General features: G+C 48.9%; 1 pseudogene; it reads left to right on the top strand.

Moving 5' to 3' along the window:
• Positions 1–10,626: 10,626 nt before the first annotated feature.
• On the top strand, positions 10,627–12,501 carry LOC136472646 (UDP-glycosyltransferase 89B2-like; annotated as a pseudogene).
• The last annotated feature ends 1,026 nt before the right edge of the window (positions 12,502–13,527 follow it).

Below are 13,527 nucleotides of genomic sequence, written 5' to 3'. Positions count from 1 at the left end.
AAAATACATTTCAGGAGCACAAGGATTTCGCGACCAATCTCAACTAAAACAGACAGATCCTCCGATTGTGCAACATCTTTGGGCTTCTTCGGCTGGATCACTGCCTCATTAGTCGCCGTATCTGCCTGTTGTGCAAGATATTTTTGCATGAGTTCAACAAACTCTTCCTCCCAGTAGAAGCCTGAACATCGTCCACTGCCATCCCACTGAAATTAAAACAAAAAATTAGAACTTTAATCACAACCATCATGAAAATAGGTATAAACTAACCATAATCATTAAATACGATAAAATAACTCACATTGCGATCCGGACACTTGTAGAAGATACGATCCTTGTTGGGACCCTCCTTCTTCACTCGGTACTCCATCACAATCTTCGTCTCATCACGACACTTGCCGCATGGAATGAGAGGGAGGTCCGGCCTAAGTCGCTTTGGAAACCCATGAGAGGCCGAGGACCCGGAAGCAATTGCCATCTACTCTCTATACTCATTTTTTAATACACTATAAATTTCTCATTTTATAAACAAATAAAATTAAGAAACTATAAAATTATCTATATCTCTAAACAATGATATTTTTAATGGTCATTGTGTTCTCGTCTTTTACTACGGCAGGTAAGTAATTCACATGATATTTCCGCAAATTAACAGAAGAATGGGAGTGTACACACATAACAATCGATTATCGTTTATATTTATATATATACTACGTTTGGGTACGATGATTGACAGACTACTACGACGATATCGGGACGTGTGAATAAATAACCATCAGTACTAGTTGGCCTTGCTTACGTGATCATCTCGGCGAGCATTTCTCCACCGGACGGCACCGTACTTGGCCACGAAAGAGCTCCGATTCTACGAGAAAGGGAACACGGTCTTCCACGACCGTTGCCGCTCTCCCTCGTAGAATCAAAGCTCCTCCTTGACATCCGTTACTGCTCGGCAGAGAACATGCTCGCCGAAATGAACACGGTCCGCTAGTTCAACTAGCTACTTTAACCTTCCTTCATGTAAATATGCAAGCTTGAAGTGATTTTGAGCTCAAATTGCTTATAAATGAAAAAAACCACAATAAAGAACCATATATATATAGTGAACAAAATGAGATAAGACAATAGTGAAAAATGAGAGTATGAGATTGGTAACCTTTACAACTGAAGAATCGACGGAGGAATCGAAGAAATCGACGGAGGAATCGAAGAATGGATGGAGGAACAATGGAGGGAGGAAGAACACTAGTGCAGTGAGCTTCAAAATGTGCTGAACTCGGGCTCAGGGAGGAAGAAGGAGACGGCCAACATATAAAGGGGGGGCCTTTAGTCCTGGTTGGTGGCTCCAACCGGGACTAAAGGTCCCTCCCAACGGCTCCTGCGATGGCAGAGACCTTTAGTCCTGGTTGGAGCCACCAACCGGGAGTAAAAGTCTACCTTTAGTCCCTGTTGGTGGTTCCAACCGGGACTAAAGGTCACTGCCATCTCTATCTGGCGCAGTAGTCATTGGGAGGGACCTTTAGTCCCGGTTGAAGCCACCAACCGAGACTAAAGGTATCTCCAGTCCCGAGCGTAAAAAATGTCGGGACTAGAGCCCATTTTGGCCGACGATCAAAGGTCTGTTCTCTACTAGTGACGGCGCCACTTATCATGTGCATCCACCTGCTCACTCAGTTGCTATAGACTGTGAACCCACTATGCAAATCGGGTATAATACCTGGTCAATCGATCGTAATTCAAGAAACACAAATGCAGCTGCTGGTGCTCACTGATCACTAATAAAACTGATCATTGCAGTGTACTAACAGAACAAAATTGATTCTATTTTCAGGTACCCTCATCACCAGTTTCTGCCTTCTGACCAGAACATCAGACTGCCATGAGATGACCAGATTTAACAATCTCAAAAATTGTACTGAAGATCTGTCTGGAATAAACTAGTGATCAACTCAACTAAAAATAAATGGAATCATAACTATTATGGCCAGAACAAATTAGCGATGCTAAAACCAAATAATCTTGTAGCCAGCCATATTTCTTCTGGCTGAAACCCAACTCGTTGATCTCAGCACATGGAAGGGAAGAGCGCGAGCAGTCTGTGCAAGACGAGGATGGGCAGCGGCGGTGTACCTCGTCAACTGGGACCGGATCGGCGCACTGGCTCTCGGTCTGGGTGTGGGCGGGCGCGCGGCGGCTCTCTTGGCCTTGGCCACGGGGTGCTTTGGCGGCACACTGCTCCTCGCTCAAGACTTGCTCCGGCCGCGCAACTTCCCAAGTCTGCCTGTGCCGGGTGCGGGACGCTGGGGGCGCGCAGTGTGGGACGCCGGGGGCGGGCAGTGCGGGACGCCGAGGGCGGGCACCGGGGGTGCGGGACGCCGGGGGCGGACGCCGACGCACCGTGCGAGACGCGGCGCTGGAGCCGGCCGCCGGGCGTGCCCAGGGCTGGAGCAGACGGCAGCGGTCGCGGCGTCGAGCTTCAGCGGCGGCGCTGGTGTGGGCGGGCGGTGGGGCGGTGGGGGGCGGGCAGTGCAGGATGCCGGAAGGTTTGACTGCGCGCGTGTGTGCGGCTGGGTGGGGACTGGGGTGTTACAAGGGAGGTTTGCCAAGTGCCCGCGATCTAGCACTCGGCAAACCCCCGTTTTGTTTTTTTATTTTCAATAACTAAACGTACTGCTCCAAGGACAGCGCGGCATGGAAAGTCAAGTCTGGGTCCCAGTAGCCTTGGAATCGACGTACAAGACCAACTGCTCCCTCCGAGCCTCGGCTATCCGCTTCCGGGCTCCTGTAGCCTCGGGACTCACGCCCGCCGAGCCCCCCATAATGGTTCAGCCTCTGCACCGACTGGGCCTTAGCTCTCTACGTTGTCAGCACTCTAGGACCGGCACGTCGTCCGCAGTACGCGCCGTGCCCTGCGTCAAGCTGCAGGAGCTCCCACGTCGTGCACAAGGCCAAGCTCCTGTAGCCTCAGAGTCAGCGCACCCGCACCGTCGCATCTACCCAGCCTCGACTCTCCGCGCCAGTCAAACATACAGTGACCAGCACGCCTCCAACAAAAGAAGGCGCGCATGCCACCACAGGAGCTCCCACGTCGCACAGGATCAGGCGTGACCGGTGCGTCGCTCTAGTGCACCGAGGACAAGACCGCTCCACCGACCATGCTGCCACAGTGACGAGCTGTAGGGCTCGGACATACCGCCTCTGCTCACAAAACGCCACGTAGCAAATACATGTACCGCCCCTGTGCCTCCCTTCGACTATAAAAGGGAGTGACCAGGGCCGCTTCTAGGGGGAGATGAGACACACACGTGCAAGCAACGCACAACGCTCTGTAACACACACGCTCCCTCACTGCAAGAGATCAACATCTCAAGCCACCCACGCCACTCTACGCAGAGACCTAGGGCTAGCTCCCTCTCTCGCTCAGCTTGTAAGCTCCTACTACAAGCACCTCGGTGCAAGGAATACAAGATCACTCTCTCAGACTGAACATAGGGCACCTATTACCAGAACCAGTATAAACATTGTGTCTCTTTGCATCACCATCCGGGATTAGGGACACGCAGTACACTTTCACTAGTCGGTTGAGGACCCGCCGGACCAAAACACCGACACTACAAATGGATCCAGAAATATATCAATTCTTAACATGGAGTACCACATGTTGTATGTGGAGAGTAGAAAATGTTTCAAGGTCAGGAGTTAAAAAAACTTATTATTTCATGCAGTTGTAGCTCAAATTCAATGTATATCAATTAAAATTCTATAATTGCACTTAACAAATTAAAATTATCGAGCGGATCCAAAAATTTACCAAAATTACACATGGATCAATCTATGTTCTCTATTGCCTATACAAAAAGTTCTAAAGTCAAACCCCAATTCGACCATCACTTTGAATCCAAATCTTACCGGACCATTCTCTACGTTACGATTCTTCTTATGAGATACTTCGGATTGTAAACATCGTACATGACAGATTATCCGAAACCTTCTCATTTTTTTATCATAGCCTCCATGTATGATATCATGAGATTTTGATAAATCTCATGATTTTCATACTTCGTTTGTTTTTTTTAGAATTTAAAAATCATTCGGCCACACGTTCGTGGTCGGGTTTCGTGAACAAGATGTTCAAAAATTCTTTTCATTTCCTGGGCAAGGCCTCAAAATGGACTCAATAACATGAATATAATTTTTCCACTCATTTTATTCCATTATTTGAATCACTTGCAGTTCAAATTTGACTTATACCAAAAAATTCCTCTAAACGCAATAAATTAATTAAATATATCAAACGAATCCAGAAATATACCAAACTTTAACATGTAGTAACACATGTTGTATGTGGATGATAGAAAAAGTTTGGAGGGCAGGAGAGGAAAATGAGTTTTGTATTTGCCGAGTGTTGGATAAAAAGTAAAAACACTCGGCAAACTTATAATTTTACCGAGTGCTGGATAAAAACACTCGGCAAACTGATTATTTTGTGGAGTGCTTTGGCAAAACACTCGGCAAAAGTTGCATTTTTGCTAACGCCCGATATGCTGTCAGACGACCGTCGCACATGCTGGTCACGTGATACGATTTTGCCGAGTGTTAATTTATTGCCGAGTGTCGTATTGTAGTTTGCCGAGTGTCTTGTAGTCTACACTCGGCAAATATTGTTTTTTACCGAGTGTAATATGTATGCCGAGTGTCTCACGTCCTACACTCGGCAAATTAGCTCTTTGCCGAGTGTCCGATTAATAAACACTCGGCATATTTAATGTTTCCGATAGTGTTCCCTGCTCGGCCCGGCATAGTGCAGACTTACGTGCTCGTCTGACAATGAGCTAGCAACGCCGTGTCGCCATTGCAGATTTATTTATTTGCAAAACTGTGGACTGCAGAATACTCCCTCCGTCAAAAAAAATAACTATGAATTAGTGTCACTCAAACTAGGTTAGTTTCGACCAAGTTCAGTAATAATAAAGAATTATTTCTACAACTAGATTTGCTACGAAAATATATTTATAATTAATTTAATAATATTTATTTTGTATAATAAATGTGAGTACATTTTTATTTTGAGAAAATTTATAACTTTAGTTAAACTTTAAATTGTTTGAGTCCTCGAAACTGTTCTCTTTGACGGAGCGACTACTCCGGTAGGACATTAAAGGTAGCTAGTGTCCAGTCCAGTCCAGTCCAGTGCTCCGTCTCCGCTTGCTAATCCAATCCAGCAGGCCACGGCTGTATCATTGGCCCACCCATAGTAGGAGTTGTATTGTATCCTCCAGGCCCAGCCGCGTCTCCCAAAAGGCCGAGGGCCTATGCTTCCCTTCGCTTCCCCGGCAAAAAAGATTGGGCCTGAAACGATTCCGTACGTCCGATCCATGCCGTCGTGTCTGTCTCTCGAGCGGACTCTCTCAACATCCTGAGGCCCAGCTAATTTGGCTCTTCTCATAGCCCGTGATTCATCCAAGTTTTGGACCCCGGCCCTCATGGCCCAGTCCGCTGCCTGGTGGCGTCGCCGGCAACGGCAAGTGTGTTGTATCTACGACGACCACGCATGTTGTTGGCCTACCAGAGGGAGACGGAGCACGCAGGAGCTGACGCGGGAACGCGGCCAATCCATCGATCGCGTGACATCTCCACGATTGCTCACGAGACGAGACTACATCACATGCATTCCTGCATATGCATATGCAGGGGCGGAGGACTCGGTAGGGCGCTTGCCATACCTTGGCTCTGCTGAGGAACCCCATCCCAAATCGCCTCTGGCAGCCATGGATGCAAAAACGCTGCTTTGCTGGTGTTGAAAATGAAGATGAACGCAACGCTGAGGCTTGACTCCTGAGGAAGAAGATAACTGTGACTCGAGATGAACCGCAACTTTGGGCCTTGTGGGCTTGTGACTTTGGGCTGGCACCACGTATGACCATCGGTCATCAGTTTAGATATTCACGAATTGTGAGTTGTAGATTGCAGTGACGGCCAGGCGGCCCGTCCGTTCCCTTCCCCGAAACAGCAACGCTTCGTGTTTCTTCCGATCATGAATTCGCCGTTCGTCGCTGAGGTGCCGCCGGGACGGCGCCGTGGGCAAACTGCAAACTGCTAGCCCCAACCTCCTACGTACCTCCTGCCCCTGCAACCCCTCTCAGCTCCGCTATTCCACTTTGATTCACCTTGCCTGCCGACGGTGATGCGACAAGCAACTGAACAACTGAACTGTGGGTCACAGTAGCCGCCGGCCGGCCACACGACAGCTTGGCACAAAACACACAATAATCCAGTAAGGCTCAACTCAAACCTGAAACTCTTTTTTCCGTGGTTGTTTCTTCGATTTGCTAGTTATCAATTAATCAATTATTAATTATTTAATTGGTTGGTTGATTTTGTTTGTCCTCCATAGATCATACTTCGCTATATATGTTATCGACTTCGCCACACCTTGAATCTTTTCAGTCCTGCGCCACTGCGCATATGACAATTCCAAAAGCACACACGTTGTTCACGACGTAACGTAAGTACGTACTAAATCCGTTCCAAATTACAACACGTTTGACTTTTTTTTACTTCAAGTTTGACCACTCATCTTATTCAAAAATTTATGCTAAATATTTTTTTGGCTTGCTTTATTAACTAAAGTCTTCAAGAATAACTTAAATTTGACTATGTTTGCAAAAAGAAATTTAAATAAGACGAGCGGTCAAACTTATGGTCAAAAAAGTCAAACGAATTATAATTTAGAACGGAGAGTACCTAATAACGGGAAATAATAATGCATGGAAACCGATGAAAAACACAAGAGCGAGGCCGGGAGCAGCGGATCACGCCCCGCACCAAGGCGATAAAAGCCCCACCCGGCTTAACCGTACTTTTTAGCTACCAAGCAGTAAACTCCCTTCTCGGTCTTTCTTCTTACTCCTGTCGTTGGCATAACCGTATAAATTTTTTAGGGACAAACAGTAATTTTTTCTTCGGCAACCCAAGTAGTCAACGGTATTTGCCTGCCATGGCTTATAAGACAAGCGAAACAGACACAACTCCCTATAAATTGGGTATTTTGGAGTTAGGCTATGATTTGAAAGTCACAGAGAATATCTCTTAACTTTTTTTTTTCTAGAGCAAAATAAAACCTATAGGCCTAGCATAAGCGTGGGCAACACCGACCCCAAAGTAAATTGGCATGCACGGGATCGGATCGGAGCCTCCCATACAGCCGGCCGGACAACAAGGCCTTAAGCTAGCTAGCTTGTGGCCGACGTCGACATCGTCGGCACATCTTGAGATCGCGCTGACGGATCGATGCGGCCAAATTACAACCAAGTTACTATACTTGTTAAGGGACACAGAATTGTTAGATGATCTCCAGTCAATTGGCCCAACGATCAATTAGGCTCTTGGATCATCGTCCTGATCGAGGGCACCCAATCATATATGATTGGTGGGTCCCGTCACACTGCACTATAAAAAGAGAGGTGAGGCCGACGGCTCTTTTCACGAGGTTCACCGCAAGCAACCACAGTCGCCCCACCGATAAAACCCTGGCCCGATCTCGAGAGGGTGCGCAGCCGGTGACGGAAAGCTCCACTGGACCACTTCACCGCTGCCTCTACGCCATTGTCTTCACTACACTGACCTCAACACGGTCACCACTTCACCGCCCGAACGCCATCAACCATGGATGGCTCCAGCTCCTTCGTCAAACCCTCCGACGGTCGGTGATGTCTCATCTCTCACCCTCTCCTCTCTGTTACTTTATTTCTACATGTACTAGGATGTTCTACATCTTTTATCATGAATAGAAAGATTGTACCCACCAAATTTATGCCTAGTTGATCCTACAGTTCTATCAAGAATGACAAACACTTAACACATAGTACAAGCAGAGGAGAGGGACACTGACTTGGATTCGGATTCGCATTTGGATTCGGATTCGGATTCGGATTCGAATCCAGATCGGATCCCGATGACCGTTCGCGTGGAGCACGCCATGAGTACCGTTCCGTAGCACATGCACTCTGTACACCTGTGCATGATTTTTTTTTTCATTCCGGCCTAGTACTTGTTTTCTCTAGCATAGGAGTAGGAGCGAGTTGCACGCGCAACGATAGGTTTCCACGCGAGCCTTGCACTAGCTAGTAGTATTCCCTTTTTGAGGCGGTGGTGATACCATAATAATCAATAAATATATCATGTGTTTTTTTCCCTAGATTCACTCCATGGCTTGGCATCATGGTAACAGTCCTTGGCAAAGAAGCAGGAGCCTTACTGCAGCTCATATGCCTAATTTCTCTATCTTTTGTGTAGGAATGAATATCCGAGACTTATTGTTTTGAGGGTGTCTCCTTATCCCGTACTTCTTACTTTCATCCTTGATTCTTTCAAGTTCTTCTTTTCTGTGAGATGGATATCTCATCTTTCTTCCACCTCGATGACATCTTTCATTCTTTCTTGTTGTAAAGGAGTCGATCACCAACTAAAGTTTTGATCCAATGTGGATAGACTTCCATCCTAGTTCATACCTATTTGGGGCCGCCTTCAGGAGTAGTTCCTTTTCTTTTAACTAGGGTTGTGTTTCTATTCATCCTACTCCTTCAACGCCCCTAGCTATCCTGCCATTCCTCCTCAGACTTCGTTTATTATAGGGGATCCTCATCCCCAATGGTAGGAGAAAATCTCAACCCCAAAAGTTGTTATTGGAGGGGGGCTTATAAATCTTTTAAGGGGTCCTCATCCTTGTCCCTGATGCCAGCAGTTGGAGCTTGCGCCAAAAATCTCAATTATGGGAGGGGGGATCTTCCTCATCTTTGAGGGGTTGAGGATGGATTTTGAGGGGCTGAAAAAAATTGTCATTACGAGCTAGAATGAGGATCTGCTAGAGCTCTCAAATCCCTGAAACAACATGTTTTCTCATTGGAGGTGGAGATTGGGAGACTGGTGGAGATGCTTTTATCGGGTTGTCCTTTTGGTTGTTGTCTCGTGGTCCATATCTTAAGGGATGAGAGATTGAAGGGTTGCATTAACCTTCATGCATGTAACTTTTGTTCCAACTCATTAAGTTCTCCTTGCATTTTGGCATGCCTTGATTTTGGCTAAGTTTGGTTCCGCTTATGGCCTTCTGGGACAACTTCCCATTGAAAACAAAAACAAAAGCATTGTCAAACATGTGGCATCTTTATGGATTATCCGAGGAGCGCTTGCACCTTTTCAACATGAAATCTGATAAAAATTCAGCATGCACAAAGCAAAACTAAACTGAGAGCTAGCATCCATGTTTGTTGAAGATAGGGTTGACAATTTATGAGTTCGATCAAGTTCTTATCAAAGTTAAAGAAGCTTGATTTAGAACGAATTAATAACAAAACTAAAACAAGCTACATATCATACATACAATGGAGGCAGTACCAATAGGAGTATATGCTGATCAAAATGTATAAGAAGAAAAAAATGGAGATAAAATTGCCATGCGCCAAGTTGGAGAGCATCAGCGAATCAGCATCTAGAATCTTGCTCGTCGCCGCTTTTCTCAAATTTCAGTGGCCCTTTTGGAGAGCACGTGGGGGACGGAGGAGGACCGATGCGCGGCAACATACATCCATGGACTAACGTGGAACCTCGAAAAGCTACGTACGCACAGGTGACAAAGTCACGCTCACACCAACAGGGTTTCGTATTCTTCGCCAACCACGCTTCCACAGCGGGTGAATCCGTATTTGTTTGTACCACAATGTTGACGATGCATGCACGTGCCAGTTTAATTTTTCAGACCTGGTTCCTACGTTGGTTGGTGTATTGACTGCAAACTCGTGCAGCAGTCAAAAGAAAGTGCAGGTACTAGAAAAGCAGGGTTGGAGATGAATCGGATAGCTGCACAAATTTGACTGACTGAACCGCACAAAAGCTCCAGTCATTTGAAAAGCAACATATTCGAGTTCGAGTTCGAGTGGGTCTCCATTTTTTTTTTCAACGACAAGCCCATCCATCTGCACTTATAAAAAATATTCTCTCCTAAAAATAATGAAAATATTGTTTTCCCTCTCCAAAAAGTAATGAAAAGCTCATTTTATGAGGAGTCAAAACGCTCCCAAATATAATCAAATACTATATAAAAACATTAATATTTATATGATGTCTAAGAAATATATAATACTTGATTAATTATGGAATAAACTTTTATAATAAACCTACTTAAAGAAAGAAACGCTGATACTATTTCTATATAGAATTAGTTAATCTTGAGATTATTTGATTCCTCATATTTCCATTCTTTTTTTATCCATCCATGCCATGTGAACTTTCAAGATGTATACTAATTTTGACTATTTTGATCCGTGAGGAGTTTCATGGCGTTATTTTCAAAACTCATAATATAAAACGAAATAAAACATGGATGAAACACTCATTCTCAATGAAATGTTTCATTCTATGATTTGATTTGTATTTAATTTCATGACTCATAAAGAATTGGTAATTGTGGCAAGAGAGTTTTATCGTTCTCTCTTTCCTTTGAAAACGTTATCACGTCATCGAAATTTTTTAATGTATGTGGCAGCTTATTAACTACTCCGATGCCCACTGAGAATGCGCATAGAAAAAGGAGACGTGTATTCTTTCTTGGAAACATTCTAAATGAGGAACTGCAACGGAAGACTTTATTAACCAATATAATAAATTACCTTGGTCGAGTATTTATTAACCCTAGTTGTAACCCCAACGGTTCAGATCCATCCATCGTCCTTGTCCAGTTGTCCATGGGCACGCACACGCCGCCACCGCAGGACCTTGCGAGCGATGGCGGCGGCGGCGGCGACGGCCCGCACGTGCTTCTCGTGCCGTACCCGGCGCAGGGACACATGCTCCCGCTCCTGGACCTTGCGGCGCTGCTCGCCGCGCGCGGCCTCGCGGTCACCGTCGCCGTCACGTCCGGCAACGCCGCGCTGCTCGCGCCGCTGGTCCGCGCGTTCCCGTCCGTGGCCGTGCTCTCGCTGCCCTTCCCGTCGTCGCCGCTGCTCCCGCCGGGGAGCGGCGAGAACACCAAGGACCTCCCGCGCCACCTCTTCCGGCCCTTCATGACCTCCCTCGCGGCGCTCCGCGCGCCGCTCCTCGCCTGGTGCAACGAGCAGGGACGGCATGGCCGCCGCGTGACGGCCGTCGTCTCCGACTTCTTCACGGGGTGGACACAGCCGCTGGCCAAGGAGCTGGGCGTGCCGCACGTCACCTTCTCCCCCTCCTGCGCGCTCCACCTCGCCATGTCGCACGCCCTCTGGCGCAGCCCGCCGACGAGGCGGCGGCGCCGCGAGGACCCCGACGCCGACGACGAGGCGGTCACGTTCCCGGAGGTCCCCGGCTCGCCTACCTTCCCGTGGCGCCACCTGTCCGGGCTGTTCCGGCAGTACGCGCCCGGCGACGAGGTGTCCGAGGCGATCCGGCAGCTGTTCCTCTGGAACCTGGGCAGCGCGTGCTTCGTCGCCAACACGTTCGCCGGCGCTGGAGGCGGACTACGTGACGCGGCCGCTCCCGGACCTGGCGTCGAAGCGGGTGTTCGCGGTGGGCCCGCTGTCGGACGCCGGCGGCGCGGCCACGTCCACGTCGGGCGGCGACCGCGGCGGGAAGCCCGCCGTGGCGGCGGCGCGGGTGGCCGCATGGCTGGACGCGTTCCCGGACGGCTCCGTGGTGTACGTCAGCTTCGGGACGCAGCAGGCGCTGTCGGCGGCGCAGGCAGCGTCGGTGGCGGACGCGCTGGCGCGGAGCTCGGCGGCGTTCGTGTGGGCGGCGAGGGTGGGCACCGCGGTGCCCGACGGGTTCGAGGCGGCCACGGCGTCGCGGGGGCTGGTGATCCGCGGGTGGGCGCCGCAGGTGGAGGTGCTGCGCCACCGCGCCGTGGGCTGGTTCCTGACGCACTGCGGCTGGAACTCGGTGCTGGAGGCGGCCGCCGCCGGGGTGGCCATGCTGGCGTGGCCGATGGGCGCCGACCAGTTCACGGACGCGCGGCTTGCTCGCGGAGGCCTGGCGTGGCCGTGCCCGTGGCGGAGGGCGCCGACGCCGTGCCCGACGCCGGGCGGATGGCGGCGGCGATCGCGGCGGCCGTCGGGAAGGAGGGTCAGACCGTGAGGGAGCGCGCGGCGGAGCTCGGACGCTTGGCGGCGGCCGCGGTGGCGGAGGGCGGGAGCTCGCACAGGGACCTGGAGGAATTCGTGCAGATGCTGCTGACCAAGGTCGTGTAACCACCAACTTTCAGAGACGTAGCGCTTCTAGTACGCGCCCTGTCCCATGATGCTCCCTCGAAGGGGAAACGAATAATATATTTTTTTAATCAAGCAAATTGTGTCGGACGGGGAAGCGGAGGCGCCGCTCCTCCTCGCGCGAGTCGCACGGGACGAGGTGTCGCCGCTCGGGCTCCTCCTCCGCACGCGTCGGACGGGGACAACTCTGGCTCTTTCAGCCGCTGCTTGCAAAAGAAGGGGGAAGACAGAGCAAGACCGAGAGCGCGCCCTCACGGTGCCTGGGCCAACATCGGGCCATGGGCCGTGCTGACGGGCCGCGGGCCCTATGACCATCTAGACTGCCTAGTGGCTTAGTGAGTCAGAAGTACCTGCTTTTCATGCTACAAATTGCGGGTTTCGCGTTCAGCTTGGCCACTCCGGTGCAGTTCCTAAAAAAAAAAGGCAAAGGCTTTGTTTGGATATGTAGATTTAGGAAAATCAGTTTCCATTAGATTAGTTTTTTCGCTAACCACCAAAACCATTGTTTATCTACGTGAGCATAAATCCTTGTTGGTTTCCCTTTAATTTGTCTTATGCTGATTTAGTTGTGAGAGAAAAACATAGTTCGTTCGTTGAAAAATACTACTGAAGCAGTGCCTGCAGAACAGGATGAAAACCCAGACGGAGACAACCAATTTTCTAAAAACTCAAAATAATGGGTTTTGGGGAAACGGGAGTTGTTTTTCTCAAAACTGAACACTGGATAATTTAGTTTTGTTTTTCTCAAAATAGAACACCGCTAACCACCAAACATGATTTATGGTAACTATGATCTTAACTATTTTTTTCTCAAATACGCAAAAGATTTATGTATCATTGTATTAAGAAGAATAGTTTAAACATGCAGACAACGCGTCTTTATCGAGCGCCGAAGGAGGTCGACCTAAAACAGTCGTAGCTGGACCATTCTAGCAAAAGACCTCTAGTTTCGATATTACATAAATGGAAAACAACCCAAACCGACGCAGCGGTGCGACCTAGGAGGTGGCATTGCGCCTTCGTGTCTGCTTGGATGAGCCAGTTCCACCCCGGGAAGAGCGCTTCCAGCATTTCGGCGTTGGACACTGTCAGGTTGTCGTTGAAGATCTTGTCAAAGGTCTCCAACTCCGACGTGGATGGCGCTGATGGACCCTTGGTATAGCTGATACGCTGCATGATCAGCACCTCACCTCGCTTGGAGCAGGTACTCGATAGAGGCTCTGAGCCACCAACTGCTAGCTCTGCAGCGGCAGCACCGGCTTAGAAGGAGGCTGCTTAGGAGGCTCCCGAATAAGTG

The sequence above is a fragment of the Miscanthus floridulus genome, chromosome 8 (assembly GCF_019320115.1).
Source record: "Miscanthus floridulus cultivar M001 chromosome 8, ASM1932011v1, whole genome shotgun sequence".
NCBI lineage: Eukaryota > Viridiplantae > Streptophyta > Magnoliopsida > Poales > Poaceae > Miscanthus > Miscanthus floridulus.
The sequence above is the reverse complement of the archived record's forward strand: the minus strand, read 5'-3'. Positions and strand labels throughout refer to the sequence as shown.